Genomic DNA, 21095 nt, shown 5'->3' with positions numbered 1-21095 from the left:
TGTGTGGGGATTGGCGCTTGTATTTTTTATTTTATTTTAAATAAGTAAAGGGACCAGTAGGCGCTCCGGGTTGTGTAGGGATTAGCGCTTGTTTTATTTAATTTATTTTAAAAAAATCAAAGGGACCAGTAAGCGCTCCGGGTTGTATGGGGATTTGCGCTTGTATTATTAATTTAATTTTAAATAAATAAAGGGACCAGTAAGCGCTTCGGGTTGCGTGGGGATTTGCGCTTGTATTATTCATTTTATTTTTAATAAATAAAGGGACCAGTAAGCGCTCTGGGTTGTGTGGGGATTGGTGCTTGCTTTATTTAATTAATTTAAAAAAAATCAAGGGACCAGTAAGCGTTTCAGGTTGTGTGGGGATTGGCGCTTGTCTTATCATTATATTTATTTAAAAAAAACAAAGGGACCAGTAAGCGCTCTGGGTTGTGTGGGGATTTGCGCTTGTGTTATTTCTCACATGTTTTCCAGTCACATTTGGGAGCACCAGTGAGAACCTCTGGAATGCCCCCTCCTCCTCTGCCTATTTGCTTCTCCAACACTGTATAGATCGGTATGTAAGTGACAGTAACTTTTATTTTACTGACCGTAATTTTTACTTGCGGGAATCCTCTTCACCCAACGCTGCCCTAAATGGGGTCGAAATGCTATAGCGCCCTTGCATGAGCTCGCGACGTTGCCACATTGTCATTGGAGCTTAGTCGGTAAGCAGTGATATCGATATCCATGTGCGTATGCAAGAGCATCAACTACTGCTGGTAACTTAAAGGTTGGAAGTAAATAGGTAAATATTGTCTGCTCCTTATGTTATCAGTTGTTTGTCCACGTGCTTACTGTCTTTCTCACTCTCATGTTGGACAAAAACATGTTTAAATTTTTATACTTATAAGTAATGTTACCTTAAATTAAAGTAAAAGACCATATCAGTAGGGATTTTTCCATTCTACACGATAGTATTTTTGCAAAAATAGTTGACCTCTCGGTCAAAAATATTTTTGTTAGGTATGTCTTGCTTGCGTTCCCGGGTATGCCATTTGTATACGATTTAGAACGAGTCCTTTTATAAATTGCAATAATCAAAGTATATTACAGTTCATATTGCTCACAGAAATTATTTATCTATCATCTAAATTTACATATTTTAAAATTTTACGTTTAAAAATGCTCCAAAACTATCTAAATATTTCATCAAAAATTATATAACATCTATCCAAAAAAATCATAAGCTTTACATTGTATTAAATAATAATTTGAAAATGTCACGGTAACAAAATGTTTGGTTGAAGTACATCTTTATTCAGTTAAAACTTAACCATCAATATTAACTGACACAGTGAGAATAAAAAATATTTAACAACATACAGAAAATAGATTTAATCGAAATAAGAAGGCAATTCAAACAAATTCAATAAAAAACTCAAGTGCCCGCGAAGTACCTACCAAGTGCCCAGGAAGTCCCCACCAAGTATCCTGAAAGTACCCGCCAAGTGCCTGGGAAGTACCCGCCAAGTGTCCAGGAAGTATCCGCGAAGTGCACGAGAATTCCCCACCAACTGCCCGCCAAGTACCCGGAAAGTACCTTCCAAGTGCCCGCGAAGTGTCCGGGAAGTACCCGCAAGTCCCCGCTAAGTACACGCCTAGTGTCCGGCAAGTACCCACCAAGTGCCCGGAAAGTACCCGTCAAGTACCCAGAAAGTACCCGCGAAGTACCTGCCAAGTGCCCGGGAAGTACCCACAAATTGCCTGGGAAGTGCCCGGGAAGTACTCACCAAGTGCCTGGGAAGTACCCGCCAAGCGCCTGGGAAGTACCCACCAAGTGCCCGGGGAGTACCTACCAAGTGCCCGGGAAGTCCCCGCCAAGTGCCCAGGAAGTACCCGCGAAGTGCCCGGGAAGAGCCCACCAAGTGCCCGGGAAGACCCCGCCAAGTACCCGGGAAGAGCCCACCAAGTGCCCGGGAAGTCCATGCCAAGTGCCCAGGAAGTACCCGCGAAGTGCCCGGGAAGTTCACGCCAAGTGCCCGGGAAGTACCCGCCAAGTACAATACTGGCGGTTACTTCCCGGGTACTCGGTGGGGGGGACGTATATATCTGTTTTTGTAAAGTTGCTAAAAGAAGTTGATAAATTACGTTTAATCCAGAGTTTTTTATTTAGTCTGAAATTTATATTTTTTAGCATATTCCCTGATGGTAGGAATTGGGCTTGAAATTTTTCATCGGTGTTGAAGTGTTTTTATTTATTATTATTGCAATCAACATAGGAATCACTATTTAATTAAGCAACGATGAATGTACTTAAAGGCATAATTTAATTCTTAGTATACTGTTTGTGTTTCAGAAACTTCTTATTTATTGAATACAAGGAAAGCGGACCTGGTGACAATGAATAGCGCACTTTTCTGCGTGCTATGCTCTGCTGATATTGTTGGTGGCCTAGCTGTCTCGAGCGGCTTGCTGGCTGCTGATGGTGTGGCTTGGCTGACAGAGGCGTGTAGCTGGCCAGCTGATGCGTGAACCTGTGTGTCAGGAGACGAACTGAACTGGTCCCGGTCCCGGCACAGGCCGTCGATGCCGGCGGCAGCGGCGTAACGAAGCGCCGAGACGATCAGGAGGGGGGCCCGACCGACAGTATATCGTCGAATGAAACAGTTTGCATACATATTAAAAAATTTTAATTACGAAAAATCTTTATAACATTTAAAGCAAATACATATTAACAATAGTAACCGTTAATTTTTTAATCACCTGTTTTCAAATCACTACTATTCTAGTTTAGGAATTCTTAAGTTTAGGAGCACTAAAAACGTAATAATGACTATCCCAGCATGCATGTACCAACTCAGTACCTGTATCTGACATGAATCTCCTTAACAGGCAGTAAGTTTCAATGCCCTGATGCACTTCAAGGTTCACTATGGATCACCATGGATTTACTTCTACTATCAAACTCAAAGGTACAGCAGAATATGGGTTTCTAAACATAACAAGGATCGTCACTTTAAGCTTAGATTTTTAAGCATATGTAATAAATAAATACCTCTTAGTGCTATTGAATAAGTAACGTGTAACTAAGTTAAGATGTACTAATTGTCTTTTGTAGAAAACAATGAATCTTTGTAACAAATTTATTTTACAGAGGCAGAACAAGAGCTCCGTGTGATGTAATGAAGCTCAAAGTTCCTTATGGATGTTTAACAGCGGTATTATCAGTAATATGCAACCAACATCAAACTCCAGTTTACAACTAAAAGTGGGTGTCTAATCAAGAGCTGTTGCCACTTGGTCTTTGGATTTCAAGCCCATTAGTCTTAGGATGTTTTCTCTTGGTTTCAGAGAAGTAACAATTTTTTAGTTAAAATGTAGCTGTTAAAAATTCTTTGAAATTTTTAAAACCGTGTTTCTTTTCTTCCATACAAATGTATTGATTTTTAATCAACGATATCTCGGAAAATATTCTCTAATCTAAATGTGGTAAAGAGATTTTTCATTCAAGTTGATAAGCAGAATCTTATAGTATAGTTTTCTGGAACTATTTTTGACACACCAGTATAAAAATCGTAGGGCGATCTGCTGATTTATAAACATCATGACATGAGAACTTGATTAGTAACAAAAAGAATACGAGTTTCTTTAAGTTTTACTAAGAGTAAGTAATACGGCAAGTTTTTCTAGGGTCTACGATTAAACTACAAAAATTGTGAATGTACAAGATGTGTTCAGGAGTTAATTTATTTGGGGTTGTCGGTAATGATTTAGGAATGATTCTGATAGACCGGACGTCGGATGCGGTTGGACACCATCAGAAGCAGTCGGACACATCAATATAGCCGCGGCCTGAGCTACTCCACAAAAACTATGCAAAGGCTGACACCTTAGCAAGTTTATAAATTCCTCGTCAAGGTACTGCCAAGGAGGAACCCAACATTGGTCATTAAAAGAGATACGTAATCTGCTTTTTATAATGAAAAAATTTTTTTTTTCTGACCACTCGATACGCCTGCTTTCGAAAAAAAATTACGCTGGCTTATGAGACAAATAAATAATGAGTGAGAGCCCCCTGATAACATTTCTCAAGTGGACCTCACATCCTACCGCCAAAGACTCACCACCCACTGTGCGATAGCTCGAGCCTCTTCTCTCACTGCTAAGTGACACAGCAGCAAACCCCTCCCCTCGACCACAACCTCTCCCCCACTGCCTCTCTGGTGGGCGCGATAGAGCCCGAGCCCCTTCCCCTACCACTACTTCATCCCCACCCACACGTGATTGTGCAATAGCTTGAGCTCCTCCCCCACCACAACCCTCGACGAAGAGCTGAGAGTGGCTTAAAACACCATAATTTATCCACTTGTTTTGTTCGAAGTTAATATTTTAATGAGCTTATTTACTGAAACAAAACGATAAACGTACCCACTGCTGTTCATATTATTAACATAATGATATTACGTAAGAAATCAATTAAAGTTTTATAATATGTTGAGACAATAATTTCTGAATTTTAAAAGAATTCGAGGATTACAATTTTTTTCCTAACGTTGTGTATAAAAAATTAAATAAACAAAACTTTCCTTTGCCCGTTGGAAAACGGCATGGTGCCCGAACTAGGAGTCGCCCTCCTTGCGCCCCTGAAAATGTGCCATAGGGTTAGCAGAGATGCTACTTACGCCACTGCTATACAAATATTCCATCGAATAACAAAGAAGTAGATGCGTGAAAAGTGCAAGGAGACGAACATTATTACAGTTATTTTTTATTCAGAGTCTGTTAGAAGTGTTTGACCCTATTTTTAAAATGTTACAATAGCGTAGAAATTTAACGAATTTTTTATTTATTTGTACGGTAGCAGTGGAATCTATGTAAAAAGTCTAACTTGTTTAATTACATAGTATCAATTGCTAAAAAGAAATTTTTATGGTTTGTTCAGAAAATAATAGTGAAAATAGATTTAGGCCGCAAAAAAAAACACAAACCAAAAATGAGAAAACTTTGTGTCAATAAATTGGTTAAGATTTTTTTCTTTTCTTTATTAATCCCCATCCCGTACTGTGTAAAGGAAGTTTTACAGGTTGGTGTACCCAAAAAACATGTGTATCATGCAAAAAAACAGCTCTAAATACCTTAATTTCTCTTCGGTTCTGACGTTTATAGGGATAATGTATGTTATAGACTTTACGTTATCATGGTTTTTCGTATTGGACATATTACAACGATTCTGTTTTTATCAAGTCAGTAAGATAACATCTCTAAATATCTTAATTTCTCTTCGGTTATGACATTTATCGAAATATGTGATGGATTTATAACGTTGTCATGGTTTTACTATTTCTTCAAGAGTTTTTGACTGTTTTCCATCGATTTTTTGTAAATATGTGACTTTTTATGAGTTTTAGGATAATATAGTTGAATGACAAATTGAAATGGGGCCCAAGCAATCAAATTTTACATGTATATGAGTTAAAATAACCCAATCATCGAGGGATGTATAGTTAGTATTTTTGCTAAATATTTCTTTCAAAATCAGCCACGTTGTTAAGTACTTCAATCTGCAAAAAATAACAATTCGCGTATAAATCACCCTCTATCAATTGAATTTGTTATACAATAAAAACCAAAGCCCTCATTATATATGCGAAAAACTAACACTACCTTATACTCTAACATCCCAAATAGTAACACTAGTTACCGAGTAAATAAAGGCATATCACGTATTCACGTGTACGATAGCTTTTTTATGTACCTATGCAGCCTTTTCTTCGATGTCTCATGCAATCCACCATACCGACAAATAGAGAGACAAAGAGATAAAGAGAGAAGAAAAGAAAGAAAAAGGAAATACAAAAGTTCTCGCTCCTTTCGGCTACGTCAGCGATCTTAATTTTGAAGGAATTCATGAAAGTGATACCTTCATGCTAAAGGTGTTCTTGACCGTCTTGCAGTGAATGAGACATTTTACATGTGAACTTATGGATTTTTTAAGTTTCTGCATCAAAAGCTCAAAAAAAGGTGCTGTTCCACAATTGTTGCAAGTGTACTTCCAACCAATTTTTGCAAAGCTAACAAGACATTGATTTACTTTAGATAATTTTATTTTCTGACAGTATAATAAGCTTCTTCATTTTTTTTAGCCTACCGAACTCAACGATTCCATACGAGAAAGTTATGACTCAACATGAACAGCCAACACTCATTAGTGTTCTGTTAATGTACCCTGCGTATCGTAATACAGGATTATGTGTAGGTAAATTAGTTTATCTAAAATGTTAGTTCATGCAGTTGCTCTGAAAGCCTTGTACATAGCAGACCACATACTTCTGTTAGCTTACTAAAGTTGAAATTGAAGAATATCGTATCGAGAGTTTGGAAGCAGTAAACAGGGTGAATATCGTCTCAGTATTGTACTTAGCTCAATAAACGTAAGAAAAGTAAATTTTACAGTAAACTAAGTATACAGTCAGTTTCAGGATTAGCCAAGACACAACCTGACGACATCCATTTTTAAAAAACCAACAACATCACGGCAACTTTGGATACAATCAAATAAAAACTAAAAGGTAAAAGGTAAGTCTTTAGTTTATTCAATTTTACATCCTCTGTTAATCTTCCTTTAACATAAAATGAATGACACCCTTTTTTACCCTGTTTAAACAATTGCACGCTTACTGAATCTTAAGGCCTATTTACGGCAGAGTGAATCACCTTATGTTACTGCCTATTATGCTATTTTACTGCCTATCGTGCTATTTTAGGGTATCACAATATATAATGATAGTAAAATTAACACTTGCATGGGTAATTGGCACTTGAGCTTAGTTGAAATTTGAATAAATAGGTCCTTATTCTGAAAAAAATAATCTAACTATAAAATCTATGTATCAGAAGAGAGAATTTTTCACAAAAACATTCAGTTAGACCTTAATTCGATTGCTCCGAAGAAAATAAGCCCAGTTCACAAGCTCGAATAAAAACTAGCCCAAATAGCCCAATGACGAAAACAGGCTGACACCGAGCGTTCAGACGAAAATAAGTCCACCTCACTGTGTTCTGACGAAAACCAGCTCAACTGATGACGTTCGGAAGAAAACAAGCCCGACTCACCGCTGAACTCAAGGTGTTTAAAAGTAATAAATTAATGATAAGTAAATAAATGTATATTAATACATACGAAAGCTGCTCTGCTAATATATACTATCCAAATTTAAAAAAAAGCATGTACCTAAAAAATATATTTCATTAAATCAATTATTTATTTATTTAATGTTTCATAGAACCAAATGAATTGATAGACAGTAAATAAAAATTTACATTAAAAATAAGTTACAAATTGTAAGATAAAATTAAGTAATCGATGTCACTGCATCGGGAACGCTCATAGCAGAGTGGGCAAGGATCTTGGCTACAATGCAAAAGGTGGGGGCCAAGCACCCACTGTCCACTGGTTTTTTTAGCTTTTTACTTCACTTGTTAAACTTATTAACTCATTAGTATAATATCAGGTTCATCAAACAGTTGCTATCAGAGGTCAATTTCACTGTAGCTTAATTAAAAGCTAACTCAGGACTTTTAACGTTTCCGATATATGATAAACGTGGGAACCATTCATTCATCAAATTGTAGAATTGATAAAACGATCAAAGCCGTACTCTACGTACAGTAGATATTTAGATGGAAATACATAGAGTACATTTCGTACAAATTCGTAAAAGCTTATATTTACAAACAAAGACTCTTAGACCACGAGCCTTTGGCGCCAAATAGTGAGGTACCAACTGCTGAGTTTAAATTCAAACATGAAATTATTGTAAGATTCTTTCGTGAATGTTTTTTTTACTCATCATTTAATAATATTAATACTTACTTTCATAGTTACACTTAAGTATCTTGTAGGCTTTTTACTAATATAATGATAACATTAAAACTATTCAATGATTTTTAATTATTAACCAAAAAATGTATTTGCATGCTTTGAAAATTTTCTTTGCATGTTTGTGAAATTCGATCGATATGTAAAATGTTTTTTGGTATTTGGGTACTATTGTTCAATATTTATTGTAACCTAACAAAATTATACTTCTAATATTTTTCCATCGCAAAATTTTGTCATAATGTATTAAGCCGTTTTATAATTTCAAGAATATAAAGTATAAACATTTTTTTGTATTTGAATCAGGTATAAATAGTAGACTACGAATTACGATAGTTAAATTTATATCGCACAATTTCTCATAATCTTTTTTAACAACTTCTTCTGCATTTTATGCGAACTCAATAATTATTATCTTTGTTCGAATAATTTAATGAGTTGAATTAGTTTTCGTCTGAATGTGATGAGTCAGGCTTTTTTTTCTCTCGATAGTCACGAGTTAGGATTGTTTTCTTCTGCTCGCGGCGAGTTGGGTTTATTTTCTTCCGAACGCAGTGAGTTAGGCTTATTTTCGACTAATTGCAATGAGTTGGGCTTGCTTTCGTCCAAACTTGTGAACTGGGCTTTTTTTAATCTGAACCTGCATTGGGCTTATTTCCTTCCAAGCCGTTGCTATGCTTTATGCTTTAACGTAAGAAACTTATTTTTTATTTTAATGTTGCCAACTTGCATAAATCTAGGTATATGAATAATTTAACACAAATTTTTTATCCATGACATTCTCATAATTATAAGCGTAATTATTTAACTTAGTTTGTGTACCCTGTATTTTTACATGAATCATTATTATAATATGAAAATAAGACTCGACAACGATAGCTACAGAACCCATAAATATCATTTTTTTAAATATCACACTTTAACTTAAAAGTACTTTAAACACTGTTTTATAATAGCTGTTTAAATATTACAGCATCATGGAAACGTCAACATGCAGTGCACCATCACATAATTCCCACTTTTGTTATTATGTGGAAGAATTTATATTACGGTTACAAAACTTACAATATACATACCGATACATACCGATGAGAAGCCCTTCACCTGTAAATTTTTTCAGAGGATGTTCAGGCAAAAAACCCATCTTATCAAGCATGAACAAACTCAACATGGAAATGTTAACAAGTATCTCAAATTTGTCAGTAAAATAATGAAATTAAAAAAAAGTCATCGATACATTCTGCACATATGAATAGGATGAAAACTGTTTGTACGAAATAGAAAAAATTAAACGGTTTAATCAAAGGTTGTTAAGGTATTTTTTTATATCCTAAAACTAATGTAAATAGTGCAATAAGTATAATCAAATCAATTAAAATTCCACCTTGATAACATCAAATGACATTGAACGTACATTTATGATGAGCCCGGTAACGGATACCTGTAGCAGGAAAGAATAATTTGTCCTTTTCCGTGTGTTTTCTTTCTCGTACAGTGCGGAAAAATTATATATATATATATATATATATATATATATATATATATATATTATAGTGTCATACGTCCGGACTTAGCGAAACTAAGAGGAAGTGAGTTTTTCATTGTACTCTTGGTAAGAGCCTAACCTAATATCTCCACGCGATGCTAGATGGTAACGCTACGAGTCCCAACAGTGAAGGGACTAGCAATAGCGGCAAAATTAGGATTAGCTTTACCTAGTTCAAGGTGACGTTGTAAGAATTGATTGTCTAAAGGTGAAGTGAAGTGGCTATCCTCGAGCGAGCTGGCTTGGGAACAGGCGTCCTTGTTTTCGGAAACCTCAGGGGGCCGTCATCAAAAATGACGGGATGGGTGTGGCAAGCCCGAGTGACTCCGAGCTAGGGAAAATAAACGCCGTTTTCTCTGAATAACGGTAACCAAATTTCATGCTCCAAAGAATTTTGTTAAGGCGTGAACAGGAGTGAGTCGCATGAAAGGAGACCCGAGACTAGAACTTGACCACCTGATTGCGAGTTGAAGGCTCTTCAACCTTTCCAGAAAATGAAGCGCATGAAGAACACTGCGATTGGGGGCAGCGGGTTATTCTTGGTCAAACACCCGATACTTCGTGCGACTCTTGCTACCATGAGAGCAGATATGTAAAATCTGCCAGTGATTACAAGCAGGAGCAAATGGCAAATAACAGCGAGAAAGTCCAAGGAGCAACTGACTTACTTTCGCATTAACCCCAACGAGAGTAGCATAGCCCTTTGCAAGACTAGAGAATGGATGACCCCTTTGAGCACGAGCAAGGACCACGGTCCAGTTGCGATTAGAGCTGGGCTTGTCTCAGCTCAAAGACCTGATGCGCAGAAGCGCCAGGCAAGGGCATGTGTCTCCGTAAGTACACCGCGGCCAGTCAAGTTACTTCGTTAAGATCTTGAACTGAAAATCGGACGATAAGGGAAGCCTCTTTCCACTGAGATTGGGTGACCGAATCACGAGTTCGAAGCAAGGGATCGAACACGGGGTAGAACGCGACTGGCAGGCTGAGTGCCAAAAGTTTTAAAAGCCAGCGGCAAATTAAAGCATTACTGCCAATGAGAGTGTGTGTTACCATTTAATGGTACTATGCACAAGTTTGAAAGGTAAGTACGTGTAGTATACGACAAAATTGTCAACTACCCGTGTCTGAGAAGGCGCCTAAAACGAACGTCTGTGCGTAATCACGGTCACCATGCTTGTTGATCTCCCTTTGAATGCAATCTCGCCCCAAACTGCTTAAGGAAAGGAACTTTCCTTTGGATACCTTGCAATATATACATAGTATGTGATAGTGCAAAATACAATTATCGAAAGCTAGGTGCGAGTGGCCTAGGGTACAAGGCCGTCAGGATTAGTGCCCCTGCCCATATGGTAACTACTACGTGACTCCAGGCGGGAGCCAGCGGACACGCCGCCTTGAGGTGCCCCTTGGATGCGGCCATTGTCGAAGCTGTCTGCGAACGGTTAGATCTGGAACGACTAATTAAGAGTCGGGGCAGCTGATGGTCGTAACGAAAGTATCTGTCCCGGACTCCAACTGTATCGATCATAGAGACTTGATAGAATTTACCTTCAAGTCTCCTTGGAGATACAACTGGTATGACCAACGGGCGTATAGATTTTTCCAAGTTGGGCGGGTTTCGCCCGATTGTGGATGGGTAATTTCCAGATTCACCGAGTACCTTTCAAGAGGCTGCAAGTGGAGACGACCAGCTGGAAAAGGGGAGCAGTGTCAGTCGGTTAACTGGAGAATATCACTGTGCACTACTTCATGCGTCGCTAATCCTTCTTCTGTCATATGTCCGGCTCCTGATAAGGGCACTACTTAGGGTACTGGACACTTGGTAGAGGGAAGGGAAGAGGGATAGGGAGGCTTCCCATTACAGGAGGGAGGTGGGGGGAAATAGGCAATTATGCTGCGTGAAGGTCACCCCATCCCTCCATGAGAAGCATTGTGTGGTGAAAAAGCAAATATGAAAAATCACAGAGGTACTTTGCCTGAAAAAAGTCACACTGGCTAGGAATCGAACCACGGTCTCCCGCGTGCCGATCCACGACCTAGCTGACTGAGCCACCGCGTGCTCTATATATATCTTACTAATATATAAAGCAAAGTCGCTAAAACCGTTGTAATTGCTAACCGCGAAAACTACTGAACCGATTTTGCTGAAATTTTGCACACTGATTCATGATACTTCCTAGATGGTTTTAGTATAGTTTTTATCTTAAAAAATTTAATAACAATAGCAATAAATGAGCTCAAAGTTTTGCAAAAATACGCCAGTTTTTTACTTTAGTTCAGTAAAATCCGCTAGGTGGCGTCGACATAAAATCGAGGCTACCTGCAACAGAATTAAATAAGTGTGGTTATAATACGCCAGAGCGTCTCGATCGTGATTCAGTCGTGCTTCGGCAGTTCAACGAGCTGCATAGAGAATGTTGATAATAGTCTTGCAGATGGATATTCCGGTTACGGACGACACTCTTCTGTAAGGGGGAAGGGACCTAGGTTTCCATTCACCCTGAATCTCGACGAGTGCGATCAAAAAAAAGTTCATTCCAACCGACGACGTCTCTGGCATAATATCAGGAGACATATCTAGCCAGAGCACAATCTGCACCAACTCTTCAGAGTTGTGTGGTAGTTCCACAATCCCACCTGGTGCTGTTAGAGAATTTGTGGCTACAAATGTTAGCCAGGGAAAACAGCTTTGAGGGGCACGGGCAGCCACAACGGCTTTCTTCTTACTCGTTTCGTCCCCAACGCGCTTACCCACACGTTCCCGTCTAACGATGAGCGGTTAGTTATCCGGGGAACGACCTGAAGATGAGATATATTTTGGTCAGCGGCATATCTCCCTCATGTACGGTCTCCGTACACAGACTTCGAGGATAAGAGTCAAGCTACCAACAGCTGGCTCTCCATCATCAATAATAATAATAATAAGGAATAACTAGAAATTTCACCACTGGCCTTTTTCAGGGCCAATATAAGTATTTACGTTCATTACTTAACCTTCAATCTCATCGGTTCTTTTGAGGGCCACCTAAGTTTAAACTACCTTGCCGACAAATACATTTTTACTACCATTTCCGGAAACATTATTCGTAGACTAAAAGACTATATAAAGCCGGCCACTATTAAACCAAGTCAGTCATTCACTGGTAGACGTCACGAGCAGAGTCGTTCGTCGCAAGGCTGGGAACCCCGGTGACCGACGACCCTATATTACCCTCTCGACTCTAAGTATTCAACCAGGAATCACCGATCCTCTCCAAGGTCTGCGCTGGGCGAATCTAACAGCTATAAAGGAAAAAAAGACTTGAGTCAATGGGAGTCTCCAACGGGCAAGCATCACGAACCAATCTCTACTGATCTCTCCACCTTAGATCATCAAAACAACTGAGTCTGAAAATAAGGTGCTTTAGACACTAATGTCTTTGACGTTATACCAGGATATGTTGAGAAAGAGCACTACAATTAGCTCCAAAGCTTCAGACTTTGTAATTTTTCTCCTGATCAGTATGGGTCTTCAACAGCAGGCCAGAGAAGATCACCCTGAGATATCCAGGCAGTCACAATTACTGTAAACTTTATTCAAGAGAGAGTTTACTTAAGAAGCTCACCGGTCTTTTTTAAGGCAATCGGACGTCGAACTACCTTGCCAAAAAATATATTAGAACTTAACAAAGTTGACAGAAAATAGTCTTTAGGGGCCACAAAAGTCGCAAGAGGGTCAATTGAAAGGAAAACTCTAAATGTATCTGATGAATACAATTTTAGGCGTCAAGAAACTGACGCAGAAAATTTATCGAGATTGGAACAGCAGCCTCAAAATCGACAAATAAAGAATCCATTACGTGAGAGATCAACTTTTCGTTTACCCTCACAGTTATCTCTTAAATCTTTAAAGATCTAAATTCAGATTTTTAAATAAGAAGAAAATATATTTGTATTTTTGTGGCAATAAAAAATGTAGAGATTGAACTCCAGGACTCTGTTGCTCTGGTAATAAATTTGCGAGATAAGAGAAAATAAATTTTTTTCAATATACATTTTTGGGAGTTTAAAATCTTAACATCTTTAAAAAATAGCCCTTTTCGTAAATTACACGGGAGAAACTGCAAATCAACCGCTCCTTATGGCCAACGATTATTTTATGGCATAAGGAACGCACGGTACTTTTCAGCATAATTATATTTTTTTTAATTTTGAAAGCTTATTGTTTGACCAAATGAACTGTATGGATTGCGAACAAATATGTTTTTAGTAAGAAGATTTTTGTTCTGAGAAGTGTCAGGAGTACATGTAAAATTTCTAACTGAAAACGTTTCACATTACATGTCAATTTACTACGGTATTCCATTTAGTGAATCTCGAGCGAAGCCGAGACGGGGGGGCCGCTAGTACAAAATAAAATAAAAAAAACTCATAGCAAAAATAAAAAAATCACTCAAGTTAACCTAAAATACTGATAACCGTATGTATCATTAAGTATATGATTTCACAAATAGGACGATGGCATCTCCTGCTTTAAGATTTGGCCGTACGTCAAGAGGAAGTACTGAACCTGTAAGTCTATATATGTATATATATATATATATATATATATATATATATATATATATCAAATACATTTTTAACATAATATACAAGATAATAGATTAAACTAAATAAAATACATAAAGCAAACTGACATAGTATCATCCATTATTTTTGTTATTTCAGGATTTAAAGAAATCGTACATTTTCTCTTGTTTTTATCGCGTTTCCTTCCCCTTTTCCTGACTCAGATATGTCAAGAGATAGTTTGTACGACCGAGCCAATATAAGTAACAAAATTTTTAAATCCCCAGGGCACCACGTGCCGACTTCCGCTCCGACGAGTAAGCAACAGGAAAAATGAGAATTGATCATGCTCCTAACATTTCGAAATACATCCATAGCTAACAATAACCAACAAGCTTAGCTAAGTTAACAATCATTCGGTCGTGAGAAACACCCGATAAGTGTTTGGACCACAACTACAGCTGCTTCATAGATAAATGGTTGGACCGCTGTTAACAATTACTCTTTCCGACTATCAACTTGTTCGATTAATGTATCTGGCAACTCTAGCAACTATTATAGTTATTAATGTGTAAAAATTACTATTACTAACCCTATTATTAATATAGTAACGCAGTAAATGATTATTTAGTCAACACCTACATGAAATATTGGGCAATTTTCACCGCTCTCGTTGCAACAAATTTGATCGAATAAACGAACAATGCTTAGTCTAAGTAAATTTTAGCAATATGTCATCCTAATTTTAATATTAAATAATAGAAAATCTGTAAATCTTTGATGTAAAAGAGAAAGGAAGGGTGCAAGTGGGTAAATCACCTTCCCCCCTCTTGACGCATGTAGGAAATCTAGCCAGAGGTGGGAAGTGCTAATTTTGAGTGGCTTATCTAGAGCAACTTCAGCCAATTAGATCTTCGGCTATTGTCTTTTCCCCCAAAATTTTCGGCAGCAAGCTTTACTGCATTGTTTTTCAGATAGCGCGTGGTCAAGGTCCGCTACTCCTTATAAAAAGGCCCAGAGGCCCCGAGAAAAGCACTCGACGATAGCCCTTCAAAGTAGACTGAGTAGTAAGAGTCCGCCTTTGCTACAACACAGTCTACTGCGAAGCAAGGCACAGTTACATTTTAATTTCACCCTCAAACGGTTGACTAGATAGCTAGAGTCCGCCTCTGCTATCTCACGGTCCTCCACGAGTGCGGTTTTAAATCTTCGATCTCGGACTCCTCGCGCTGGTTCACTCCACTGTACGTTTTTTACCGAAAATAAAAGTAAGTCAAATTTGAATACTAAAGTGACAAGTCCTTTTTTTTTCCTCTCGGTTTGAACGCGGACGTGTTTTTGTGAGAGTTCGAAATTCGGTATCGGTAGAATACCGCGCTACGGGATTAAATTTATCACGTAAAGTCTAGGGCAATCACATCTACTCCGGATGGTACTGGTGGATCCTAGACCGATCGCGAACTTAAACCATTTTACCCCCTTGCGTAACCTCTATAGTGTAACTACCTTTGCTCGTTACGGTACTGGTAACCTCTAGATCGCGAACGGGATACTATTCGACACATTGCACCAGGTATCCTCGATAAATTCGAGGCGCGCCGCGAACGAATGCATCGTACTATTGCTCAACAACCGCGTCGACTTAATCAAAACGGCCGTCCTGACCCCCTTTCAAATACTCAGATAAAGAAATATAACTACCTATAGGCCCCACGTCCCACCTACGCACCCAGTGCGAGTCCCAAGTTATTAAGCGAAAGCTTAGACTCGAATAATACGTTGCGCCGACGTAACAATATATATACTAGTGGAGCTGACGCCCTCCTACGTGCTCCGCGCGCCGACCCCCCACTAACAGATTGTGTCATAACTATAATATAAGGCTTCATAAAATAAAAAATCAAAAAATATTTTGAAAATTAAAAAGTAATATAAATTATTGTTTATTAATAATAATAAATTAATTTTTTTTAAGTCTTTTAATTCCAATGATTGTATTTCAAAATGGGACAAGCAGTGGGGTTTTTGGTTAACAGTGCTACTGACGCCACTCACAGATTGTATCTCGGTTCTACGAATCAAGTAGACAAAAATAAAAACATTACTCGTGTAACTATAAATGCAGGCTGAGAGTGAGTTTACAAATGCAGAATCAAGCAACAACTAAAAGGTGTGCAGCTCCCCCTATCCAAGTAATTCACTGCTTGTTGCGTTTTTTATATACCTACAAAACTCATTGTGGAAATAAAATACAATGAAACATTAGCATGAGCATTAACACTCCACGCACTAACCCCGACATGATCAACCTAATGGTGATGAAACGTATGCACATTTATCGGCACCCATGATGTCGATCGTGCAAAATCTGAAAGAAGCCAGTATTATAGAAGCAGAAATAATTACGGGAGAAAAAAGGAAACAAAGTTTATACTCCTAGAATAACATTGAATACTGGCACTTCATAATCATTACCTTTTATCTTATATACAAAACAGTTTCCCTTTGTATTAGCATTTTTTATGACTATCAACAAATCACAAGGATAGAGTTTTGATTCCTCAGGATTGTATATTAAAAAACCTTTATTTTCTCACGGACAATTAAGTATACGTTGCTTTATCAAGATGTAAGAATCAGAAATGAATTTTTATTCAAATTGAATCTGAGAATAAATCAGAAATTGAAAATATTATTTGGAAATAAATTTTCTAGTAATTCAAAAACCCCTTAAAAATAGTTTTTTACAAACCTTAAATATTGGTAAGTTTGATGTATTGAGTTCATATTTCAAAAGAAATTTATGAACCTTTATACACACTGGCAATGAATAGTATTCTTCCTAATGAATCTATAGCCTTAACAAGTTCTGAAATCAAGATATAAAAACGGTCAAGTTTTTTTTTGCGCAGCATACATTTTGTATGACATTCGTAGTATAAAACTGTTTATTACTCGTACTTTAACAAAATCAAACTAAGTTATATTGCCTTTTGTCCTAACATTTTTATATACTTTCTACATAGCAAGGCATGAATGTATTTGATGTGAGGTTTGCATGAAATACCAGTCAAAAGTCAATATTACTTAGTTTGATTTTGTTAAAGTACGAGTACTAAACAGTATTATACTACGAATGTCATACAAAATGTATGCTGCGCAAAAAAAAAACTTGACCGTTCTTATATCTTGATTTCAGAACTTGTTAAGGCTACAGATTCATTAGCAAGAATACTATTCATTGCCAGTGTGTATAAAGGTTCATAAATTTCTTACGAAATATGAACTCAATACATCAAACTTACCTAACATTTAAGGTTTGTAAAAAACTATTTTTAAGGGGATATCATAACTTTTCAGGAAAATACCAGTCTTAAATGTTTAATTTAAAAAACTTAATAATATTAAATGTTGCTCATATTAGAAAGTACTGGATAGAAACAAAGTCTGTAAAACATAGCTACGGTGATCTACAACAGTCCCACTAAATTTCTACTAAAATTTGCTCATTTAAAGATGTTTCAAGTATATTTTAATGCAGTTAATTTTGAGAAACAGTTTCTTGATTCATCAAATGAAATAAATTGTCTTAAAAAATACAGTTTCAGGATTATTATCTAAGATGCTCTTTTCTTTTTCTTTTTTTATTAAACTACTTTATCATATCATTCTTAGCAATTTTTCTTTAAGCTTACTTCATAAATTCAATTACTTCTTCCAACAAATTTTTTAGATAAAATACTTAGTAATTATAAACATCAAAAATCCTAAATTTTTCATTTATTCAACTATCTTTAATCATTATTTTTTTTATGTAATGATAAAATCCAAATAATCTAAATTACAGTTATTTAATACCTGAGGTTTTCTCACAGTAAAAAATTATTTATCACGAAAATACGTACGAAAATCATAAAAGTGGTATCTAAGTTACTAAAAGAATTGTTTTTATTGAACCATTTCCTATTTTGCTAGTACTAAAAAAATTGATTATTAGGGCTCGGGCACATGGAACCGCGTAAAGCGTAAAGCGTATTGCGTACATGGAGGTATAAGAATATCTTATATATACCTCTATGATCGCGTATTGCGTAAAAGTAAGGAAGGTTAGGTATACGCCACTTTGTGGTCACATAGAAAAGGCGTAAAAGCCTCGCATATCACGTAAGTGTGAAGTAGAGGGGAGTTGACCAATCTGCTGTCTTGTCAACAAAAAAAGCTTTCGAAGTTCTAAACGCAAGTGAATTCTAACCTGCGTACATGTAAAGAAAAAAGTTTTCAAGTATAAACTTCTTTTTTTCTTTTTATTTGAGAGCCGTTCATACTTTTCATACAGCTCAATCATTACACTTCTCACTTTTTCTTTGCGACATTAGGTCATTGCATAGGTCGTATGAACTTTCCACAATTTGCCTAAAGTTCTTACGATTTATTTTTAATCCATGTCAGAAATTCAATTAATTATACAATTGATACTTCAATTGTTGTTGACATTAGCTGCTGACTGTATTTATAGGTTGCATACTTTATTTACGTTATACGCGAAAAAATTTGTCATCGCGCACATGGGTACAAAAATACGGGCGTAACTTTATTTTTGCCATGAGTGCGAGCGAGACAGCCTGTGCAAAGCCAACGAAATACTCGCTGTGATTGGTTTAAAAATACTTACGCGCGTATTTTTTACTCCCATGTGCGCGATGACAAATTTTTTCGCGTAAAGCGTACCTTACCTAACTTTCCCTGATCTTACAATTTTACGCGATATGCGATACGTTTTACGCTTTACGCGGTTCCATGTGCCTGAGCCCTTAATGTATGATTATTTACTATCCAAATCGCTAAATCACATAAGGCTTAGGGTTTACAGCTTGTTACTTAGGGCACTCTGGGATGATATTATTAGAGTTTCCAATCTAATCGATCAGATTATCTTGATACTGTTGCAGCTGTGTTACACGATTCATTTTAAATTGCCAAAAAAAAGTATACTAAGAAAATAATAAAATTTATTACTTGTAATTAATTTATTTCAAATTTTAATTTAGATACTGAAATTAATGTGTTCGCATTTAAGGCATACGAGATTCAGGGTTAGGATAAATAGGATATTGAAGTATTCTTGGTTTTACATTTTTATTCGTTTTCGAAATTTTCTCACGGTAGGGGAACGAGGGGCAGGATGGATTCAATGGGTAAATCGGTCAGTCACATTTTTAATAAAAGAAACTATTTTTGTGCCACAAACTATTTTTTTCTTACTTTTTAATACTCTCTCTTCAATCGTCTTGAACTTTTACATCCATAAAATTTATTATCGAATTATAAAATTTTTTTCGAAATTCAGCTTCAAAACATGTGTGCCATCGAAAATTTGTAAGCTTTGTTTGGATAGTTAATAATTATTCAGGAATTTTTTAACTAGGTACGATTGAAAGAGCCATTTAAGAGCTTTCAGAAACCAGTCGAATTATTATTGTACTATGTTTAAAACAACAGTTATACTGTTTTAAAAAAGATTTGTTAAAGGAGCAGGTCGGTCACCAACTAGAAGGGCAGGATGAGTACGGCGACTTGTCCCAAGCAGACATCAGTATCGGTTTTCTAACCTAACTTTCCATTTTCTAAAACTTTGTTTATTTATTGTACAACTTTTGACATACTTAGTAAGTATTGAGAATGGTACAAAATTACCAGAGAAAAAGTATAGGAAAAGAGTGGGTCGATAATCAATTGTAATTGGCTATCGATGCAGTGCACAATGGTAAAAGTATAAAATGTTCTGCTGTTGATTTTGATATCACCAGAACGACCCTTCAGAGGAGATTGAAGAACCAAAGTATAAAAAGTGTAAGTAAGTCAGTAAACCGATGAATTTCAATAAATTATGCCAATATTGGTTGATTTTATTTGCGAAAATTGATATTTATACACTTATGTACTAATTAGAGTTACAAAAGTTTCTTATGATGAGCAAGAACAAGCTCTGTGCTAATATATTATGCACTTGACATGGAAAAAAGACTGATTTATTTTCTTTTACAAGTCAAATAGTAATACAAATTTTTTTTTATTCCACAAGTATGGTATTAAAATCCAAAAAATTATAAGAAGTGATATTAATGATTAAGATTTGAAATGTTTGCTAAACTAAACGATTGAATATTAAATTTATCTGTATATGTTTTTATAAAAATCAAAAAATTATACCAAGTGAAATTATTGATAAGGTTTGAAATATTTGTTAAATTAAATATGTATAAGTAGTAACTATATTAAATAAAATCGACACAGAGATCTATCGATATAAATTTTTATAATTTTTACATTAGGGTCTATATATATATATATATATATATATATGTCGTATATGTAAATTAATGAACAAATCGCGACTTTCTTATCGATTACAAGTGTGATGTGAGTCATTTTTATTTCATATCTGCCTTTTTGCTACTAAAAGTAAATTCCCGACTCGACTAACAAATCAATGTAAAAGATTTGCACAAGTAATTCGAGGCTCGCTAAAGGCATCATTTCTTAGCTGAGCGAATTACAGCAAAATTTACATTGTTGTTATTTATTTTTTTATTATTTAAAAATTTTTTACTATTAATATTTATTTTCTATTATTTTTAATGTTTTTATTTATATTTTTATTATTTTAAATATTTTTATTTTTTTTTCTTATTGTTTTAAATGTTTATATTAAATTTTTATTATGTTGAATGTTTTTATTAATTTGTTTATCATTTTAAATGTTTTTATTTAGTCATATATTATTTTAAATGTTTATATCTATTTTCTACTATCTAAAGTGTTTTTAAAAATTTTTTTATTAATTTAAATGTTTTTATTTATTTCTTTATTATATTAAATATTAACTAGCAGTAAATGTACAAGAATGTAAATCTATACAAGAAATAAATACAAGTACAAATACAATACAGTATTAACCAGATATGTTAGTTTGCCGACAGCAAATAATCTTGTTTATTTTTTTGTATTCAAAATTTTAAAAATGATCATTTTTTGTGAAAATTTTTATTAGTCTATTAAAGAAAGACAAAAGAGTGACTGGAGCAGTAAGATTTTTTAAAGTTTTTCTTTCTGTTACAACCACTTGCAATTAAAACTACT

General features: G+C 35.8%; 1 long non-coding RNA gene across 3 annotated transcripts; it reads left to right on the top strand.

The window, feature by feature from the left end:
- The first annotated feature begins 6288 nt into the window (after window positions 1-6288).
- LOC149375526 (uncharacterized) lies at window positions 6289-9101 on the top strand. Of its 3 annotated transcripts, none has more exons than XR_016293708.1 (3): window positions 6289-6375; window positions 6456-6558; window positions 8835-9101. It is a non-coding gene; the product is annotated as an uncharacterized LOC149375526 (long non-coding RNA). The 3 variants fall into 3 exon arrangements; XR_016293707.1 differs by having other exon boundaries at window positions 6452-6551; XR_016293706.1 differs by having other exon boundaries at window positions 6452-6558.
- The last annotated feature ends 11994 nt before the right edge of the window (window positions 9102-21095 follow it).

Source organism: Copidosoma floridanum, unplaced genomic scaffold (assembly GCF_036245765.1).
Source record: "Copidosoma floridanum isolate Cflo_tuat_1 unplaced genomic scaffold, Cflo_Japanese_pri ptg000006l, whole genome shotgun sequence".
NCBI classification, from domain to species: domain Eukaryota; kingdom Metazoa; phylum Arthropoda; class Insecta; order Hymenoptera; family Encyrtidae; genus Copidosoma; species Copidosoma floridanum.
The sequence above is the reverse complement of the archived record's forward strand: the minus strand, read 5'-3'. Positions and strand labels throughout refer to the sequence as shown.